Source organism: Tenrec ecaudatus, chromosome X (genome assembly GCF_050624435.1).
Source record: "Tenrec ecaudatus isolate mTenEca1 chromosome X, mTenEca1.hap1, whole genome shotgun sequence".
Lineage (NCBI taxonomy): Eukaryota > Metazoa > Chordata > Mammalia > Afrosoricida > Tenrecidae > Tenrec > Tenrec ecaudatus.
Genome location: NC_134548.1, coordinates 81,816,293 through 81,823,795, shown reverse-complemented (window position 1 = coordinate 81,823,795; position 7,503 = coordinate 81,816,293). Strand labels below are relative to the sequence as shown.

Genomic DNA, 7,503 nt, shown 5'->3' with positions numbered 1-7,503 from the left:
ACCTGGTTAATGGAGGCCACATGTCTGGTCCGCCCCTCTCCTCAACCTTTTCTGCATAGGAACTAATGGGGTAGCAGTAAAAGTCATGATTCAAACTTGAGATTTTGGTGTAGGCTATTAGCACATGGTGGCCCAGGAATATGGAAAATTCGCTCTGTCCACCTGGCCACAGTATACTCTCCCCATGCAGTATCAGTGATATTAGAACTGAAGGGACATGTATGGCTTACTTCTTGCAGGTTAGCACTCTATTGGTCACAGCCTTCAAAATAAATGTTTTTTCCCTAAACCAAACCCAAACCAAACTCACTGCCATGGAGTCAATTCTGGCTCATAGCAACCATATAGGACAAGGTAAGACTGACCGTGTGTTCTGCGACTGTGAATCACTACGAGGGTAGAAAGCCTCCTCTTTCTCCTGCAGAGCAGCTGGCATTTTGGATCTGCTGAGCTTGCAGTCATCAGCCCAGTGTGTAAGCACTACACTACCAGAGCTCCCACAAGACAGCCGTGGCTCTCCTCTTTTGCTGGCTCTGCTGGGAGCAAAGCTGTAGAATTCTAACGGTGAGCTCAGGAGAAATAATAAAGCCATAGGCCCATAGGTCAATTATTTCTCCTGCGTTCACCATTAGATTCTACAGCCTTGCTCCCAGAAGAGTCAACGAAAGAGATGGGCCACAGCTGTCTGGATGTTCTGGATAATGTTTACTCCAGCTGCTAGTCTTGACAGATGACGCCACTATTCGGTCCAGGACGAATATTGTTGCAGACGAGTGCCAGTGGGAATGGCAGGTTGTTGTAAGCAGAGTGCTGGAATTGACAGTGGGAGGGGAAGCTGCTGACAACTGCAGGGAGTGCTATCCACTATGGCCCTGAAATGTCACTGTTAGAAGCGGTATAAGGAACAAGGGCAGTTGCTGCCATATGCCACCAAGGGAAATCCACGCATCATGCTGGAATGAAGTTAAAAGTTACTGACCTCAGGCCATAGCAAGCAACAAAGTCATTAGCCAACCCTCTTCCCAGACCTGCCATTCAAGGCAAGACCCTGCCTTTACACGTCTAAGGACTTATGGAGACTCCATCACTGGGGGGGGGGGCCCTCTCTGAACCAAAAATTTGAAACATAAACCTGAAGACTTTGTGCTTAGAGGCACAAGTCCGCCCCCCTCGACCCCCCACTGCCCAAGCCTAATTGGATTATATTATACTAGGCCTTCCAAGGGTTACCAGAATTTTGGTTCTTGTCTTCCCAAAAGAAACGTTTACTTTTGGAAGACAAAGGGTATCACAAGAGAATTTAAGAAACTTCTAAGGGGGAAGAGAAAACTTCCCAGCCAGACCAGCCAATTTAAGTAAATCTTACTTCCCATCTGGGAACTCAGCCTTTTAAGTATTTGAGTACAAGAAATTCTTGGGAAATCATAGTGGTGTGTGTGTGTGTGTGTGTGTGTGTGTGTATATGTGCGCGCGCGCGCGCGCGCACGTGCGTGCATGCACAAGTAATGGGTCCTGGAAAATGTAGCCCCAAGATACTGTTATGGGCTCTGTCCAAGATATTGTTATGATCTTTCTGTCCAAATCTTCACCTTTACTCCCTGGCCGTGTCCCATTCTTTTCCTGTAAGACTTCCTAGATATAATTCTTTGTAGGCTGGAGAGAGGGAGGTCTCCTTCTGTAGCTACTTCCTGCTTGTATGGGTCTATAGTATCATCACCAGGCCTACATGAGTAAAAGTTTTTCTGAATCTATTCTATATTAAGGGGAGCAAGCTCTTTCAGGTGAAGAGGCTGTGAGTCATTCACAGGTCAGGGCTTACTCATGCTCAGTAACTTAGGTTTCCACAGGATCCACTGTCTGTTGTTTCAGAAAATTCCAATAACAATCACACACAAAGGTTGTCCTAAGGGAAATTCTTTTTTAAAAATCATTTTATTGGGGGCTCGTACAATTCTTATCACAATCCATACATACATCCATTGTGTCAAGAACATATGTACCTTTGTTGCCATCATCATACTCAAAACATTTGCCTTCTACTTGAGCCCTTAATACCTGTTGCTCATTTTCCCCCTCCCCCTACTGCTCCCTACCTCATGAACCCTTCATCATTCATAAATTATTATTATTTTGTCATATATTACACTGTCTGACATCTCCCCTCACCTTATTCTCTGTTGTCCATCCCCCAGGGAGGAGGTTATACGTAGATTCTTGTAATCAATTCCCCCTTTCCAGCCCACATTCTCTCCACCCTCCAGGCATTGCCACTCTCACCACTGGTCCTGAAGGAGTCATCTGTCCTGGATTCCCTGTGTTTCCAGTTGCTATCTGTACCTATGTATATTCTCTGGTCTAGACAGATTTGTAAGGTAGAATTGGGATCATGATGGTGGGTGGGGGGGGGGAGGAAGTATTTAAGAACTAGAGGAAAGGTATATGTTTCATCGTTGCTACCCTGCACCCTGACTGGCTCATCTCCTCCACACAACCTTTCAGTAAGGGGGTGTCCAGTTGGCTACCAATGGGCTTTGAGTCTCAACTCTGCACTCACGCATATTTACAATGATATGATTTTTTTGTTCCTTGATGCTTGATACCTATGCTTGACCATCCCTTCGACAGCTCATGGTCACACAGGCTGGTGTGTTTCTTATATGCGGGCTTTGTTGCTTCTGAACTAGATGGCCACTTGTTTATCTTTGAGCCTTTAAGACCCTAGATGCTATATCTTTGAATAGCCAGGCACCATCAGCTTTCTTCACCACATTTGCTTATGCACACGTTTATCTTCATTGATCGTATCAGGGAGGTGGGCATCCTGGAATGCCAATTTAATAGAACAACATGTTCTTGAATTGAGTAAGTGCTTGAGTGGAGGCTAAGGGAAATTCTTAATCCCAATGAGACAAAAGAAAAGAGAGGCAAGGAAAAGATTCATCTTAATTAATGCCATATTTATTGAAGAACAATACATGAGTAAATTCACTTATTTCTCTGTATGTCTCCCTATTCTACTTCACACTTAAAGATTCCTAATGTAAATTTGATTTTAAAGATAGCCAGGAAAGGATTGGTTGGTTTAAGAGAGTGAAATTGAAGGAAAAAAAAACAACAAAGAATGATAACTCTTTCCTACCTGTTCTAGCTTACAGGAAACTTTTAGGCTACACTTCCTAGTCCGTGTGTGTGTGTTTGTATCTCTTTCTGTAAGCACACCATTTCTCTCTCATTTTTCTAGGATTTGTCCTGGCCACTTGTGTAGTTTCGTGGCTAGAAATCGGTCCGCAGCCAGAGTACTGAAGATGGATTTTTAACTGATTGAAGGTATAGGATGGAGACAGGGCTCGGTGTGTAGGCTTCTGTTTCTGCCACTGGCACTCTTATTCCTCTTGATTAGAGGTGAAAGATAGCACACTGACAATTGGCCAGGTCTTTAGCTGGGCTTAAGATGGAGGACATAGCAGGCGCTTTGAACACACAGTGCTGGTATTCTACTGGATACGATCTTGTCTGTCATCACTAGGAAACTTCATAGTATTGATCAGAGCTTATATCTATCACTTTGGTTCAAACAGTTCTTCTTCTCCTGACCATGAGGCAGCAGTGAAAGATAGTATTATGAGTGGAATTCAGATTAAATGTATTACTATCTCTTTTAAAGCTGACCTACCTCATGCCCCTATTCTTGATAGCGGCTAATGAAACATATCTGGTGTATGCAGGGCTGTTATAGTGCATAGCTATGGGTCCCGTTGTCTAGTTCTGTGTATGTATGTCTTTTACATTTCCTGTATTATCTATCTATGTGCCACAGGGAATATTGACTTCTGTACAGACTACTTTGCTGGGCTAGTAAAAAGAGTCCAAAGCTGCTGCTGTTGGGGGGCACTTTGGCTAAAGAGTTTACATATTGCTGCTGTGCTCAGTAGCTTTCTCTGCTATTTTTTCCCATGGTGATTGATACAGTTCTTAAAGAATGCTTCAATTTAACTGTAGCATGATTATGGATAAAGGTTCTTAAAAATGGCCAACCCAAATCTGAGTGCTGAACTAAGAGATTTCTTTCTTACTTTCATTTTGTAGCATGCAATGCTCGAGTTTCATATACTTTGTCCTAACTGTCACAGTAGCCCTCAACTAAATCTTAAGGAAAGCCTGGGTCCATTACTAAAAAACATCTCTTTTCCTGAAAACCAAGTGAGGATATTGTTTAGCAACTGTGTGTCATGCAAGCAATCATTTAACTAGACCATAAGTGAGATTAAAACAAGAAACAAGACGTAGTCAGGTTTCTGAAGGGGGAAGTTCATAATTTAACCTTAATTGTACAAGGTAAAAATTTAAACGGGTAGGCAGTGCCCTCATGAAGAGATCACTGAAGACATGGGCGCTATAGTGCATGTGGTAAAGAAACTAGATGGTTCCCAGCTATTGGAAAGTACCTGGGGTCTGAAAGGCTTGTCTTCAAACAAGCAACCATCTGAATAAGGTGTCCACTTGGCCCACATAGAAGAAGACAAACCTGTGTGATCCAGGGATTGTGAATGATAAAATCCAAACTGAAGGAGGGAATTGTGTCACAGCTTACATTGTGAACACCTGGTTTTCAGAAGGCTGTGCAGTATCCACACATGAACTAAGCCTCCAGTGAATCCCTCTGACTACAGACCAGGGATCTAAATAGCCTTGTTATCATGTAGAGTGCAGTGTTTTGTTTTGTTTTTGTGCTTTATGTTTTTCTGTATATGAAGCCCCGGATGGGTAGGCTATAGAGGCAGTGACTGCATTGATGGGATATGGAAGGGAAGGTTGGGGGAGAAGTGGAGAGCTAATGACAATGGGTACAAGAAGGAAGTAAACTCTCCAGTGTTTATTGTGGTGATGATTGTATAGCTCTTACTAATATTATTGAACTACTGAATTGTATTATATGTGAAATATGTCAATAAAACTTAAGAAAATAAAGATAAAATTAAGTGTGAGGCCAAACTAAATGATAGTTAAAACAGGACTTCTCGTGGAAAATTTAACACTGCGTTAGATTACCAGAACTTGCTCTGGAGCTTGACAATTCAACAAAAGCATTCTTTTTCTTTTTTTAAATCTAAATCAGGGAGAGCGTGAACGCACTCCCCACTACCACAAATTATGCAGTCCAGTTTCCACATTTGGGGAAATCACAGGGGTAAGCACATCCGCAGTGCAATGGATGAGCCTCGCCCTGGGAAAACCACCTTCCTGATCATGGTCTCTCCCCTGCCAGGTAAGTATCAACAAAAGCATTCTTAATCCAAGCATGTATCCCCCTAAAAGGCAAAATGTAACTAGACAGGTTATTCATACAACTTTAGGCGAAAAGATATAGCGAGTAGCAGCACATGTGGGGGTAATCAAAATGTACTTGCAAATGAGTCATGTACCAGGAGGGTGGTTGATCGCTGGTTGATTCAGGAGGGCTCATAAATTCAGTGCACTCCTCCAGCTGATTTGGCCACCAAGTAAGGAAATTGGTCTTCTTTAGGTGAAAAAGATATACCTGAGATTTTATGTCGGGTACTTTTGCAGTATTTTAGACATTTTGCACTTATCTACTAAGGCAATATAATCTTCAGGACTATGGTAGAAGCTGATAAATAGGATTATAGCAACAGGTGACAACTGTGTGGTAGACTCAAACTGACAGGATTACACAAACTTGGAATAATAGAAATCTAAAGAGTACAATGTCTTTAGAAGACATTGGAATATCCTGTTTCTGGCTGCAGTTGGCACATTGGCTTTTACATTTTTTAAAGAAATATTTCAGCTCTCCTCATCCTCAGACACTGAAGACCTAATGAACAGAAGCAGAAGTTGGTCAGAGATAGTGCCAGAAGATGAAGCCCTCTGGTTGGAAGGCACGCAAAATGTGATTGAAGATGAGCTGCCTTCTGAAAGTAAAGCCTGTCATAATGACGGGAATGAAACGAAGCCCGCCAGGAAAAACCAGTGCCCTTGGGACTTGCAGTTGCTCATGGGACATGACTCAAAATGAGAAGAAACAGCAGCAAAACTTACTAATGATCAGAACTTGGAGTGTGTGAAGTACAAACCTAAGAGAATTGGAAGTTGTTAAAAATGAAATGGAGTATGTAAAGATCAGTATCCTAGGTGCTAGTGAGCTGAAAGGGACTGATATTGGCCATTTTGAATCAGAAAATCCTGTGGTTGACTATGCTGGGAATGACACCATCAAGAGGATTGGTGTCCCGACCAGCAGGACATCAACAACGTGGACCTGAAAGAGGGACTGGGAATGAAGATGGGCAAGGGCGCGGAGAGATGGAGGCAAGACAGGAATCTGATCAAGCCTCATTTATTGAGTTGAGAGCAGAGGTTTAAATAGCCAGCGAGGGGCTGGCACCATTACGTCACATGTAAAACAAGGTACAGCTGAGGCAGCCAATAGTCATGCATCTCCAAACAAGGAAGGAATGGCGGGAAACTGATCAAACAGGTAAGTATGCTAATGAAGCATTCTTGGTGAGCCTGGGGGGAGATGGCATCAGTCATGTATTGACCAATGAGCATAGCAGCTGCTAGTGAAAGATCACCAGTCCTAGCAAGGGTCAGGGCAGCCACCCTCTGGCGGTAAAGGAACAAAGGGCAGTAAAACCTCAGGGCAGTTTGTATGGCGAGAGTAATTCATGGCTAAAATCCAGGGTAGGGAGACACGAAGCTCCCTACAGAATGGCCTTGCATTCATCGTGAAAAAGGACATTTCAAGATTCATATTGGAGTACAATGCTGTCTGTAACAGGATTATATCTTTGAAGTTCAGTGCCTGCGCTGTCCCCCAGGGGGAAATAAGCAAGCTCTAAACCCTTGCAGGTCCAGAGTAAGCTGCGTTCACGCACAGGCTCACAGCAGCAAATAATGCTATTAAAGCGCAGAGTCACATCCAAAGCAATGAAGTGGTGAGGTGAGAAGGCATGTTCTTTAGTGGACATTTCTAGTTCTTATATGGCACTCTCATGGTCAACTAACTTTCTTAGTAGTTACTCAATTCATCCTTGGGTCTTTCCGTTTCTCTGGGCTGCTGTTCTGGGTCAGCATGTCTCAGAATGTTTCAGGATTATCTCTGAGTACAGTCCTGTGTCAAGATTTCTTAGAATGTTTCAAGATTATTTCCAAGTACAGTCCTGCTTCGGGGTGTCTCAGAATGTTTCAAGATTAGCTCTCAGTACAGCTCTGTGTCAAGATTTTCCCTTGGGCCTGGCTTCAAGGTTAAGGTATTTTCTAAGCCAATTATCATGGAGCCCTTGGTTCATAACTTGTTTCACAGAGTCCTTTGTTCATTCCCTATCAGTCAGGGCAGAAGCCTCTGTTCTGTCCCTGTTGATATCTATGCTGACTCCAGGAGATGCAATCAATACAGCTACTATTCAAATTTATGAAACAGCCACTGAAGTTCATGATGAAGAAATAAAGGAATCCTACCAATGTCTTCAGTCTGAAACC

At 43.0% G+C, this 7,503-nt stretch overlaps 1 non-coding gene across 1 annotated transcript; it reads right to left on the bottom strand.

Annotated features, from left to right (window-relative positions):
- Positions 1 to 5,113: 5,113 nt before the first annotated feature.
- LOC142435509 (U1 spliceosomal RNA) lies at positions 5,114 to 5,274 on the bottom strand. Its single transcript, XR_012781553.1, has one exon. It is a non-coding gene; the product is annotated as a U1 spliceosomal RNA (small nuclear RNA).
- Between the last annotated feature and the right edge of the window lie 2,229 nt (positions 5,275 to 7,503).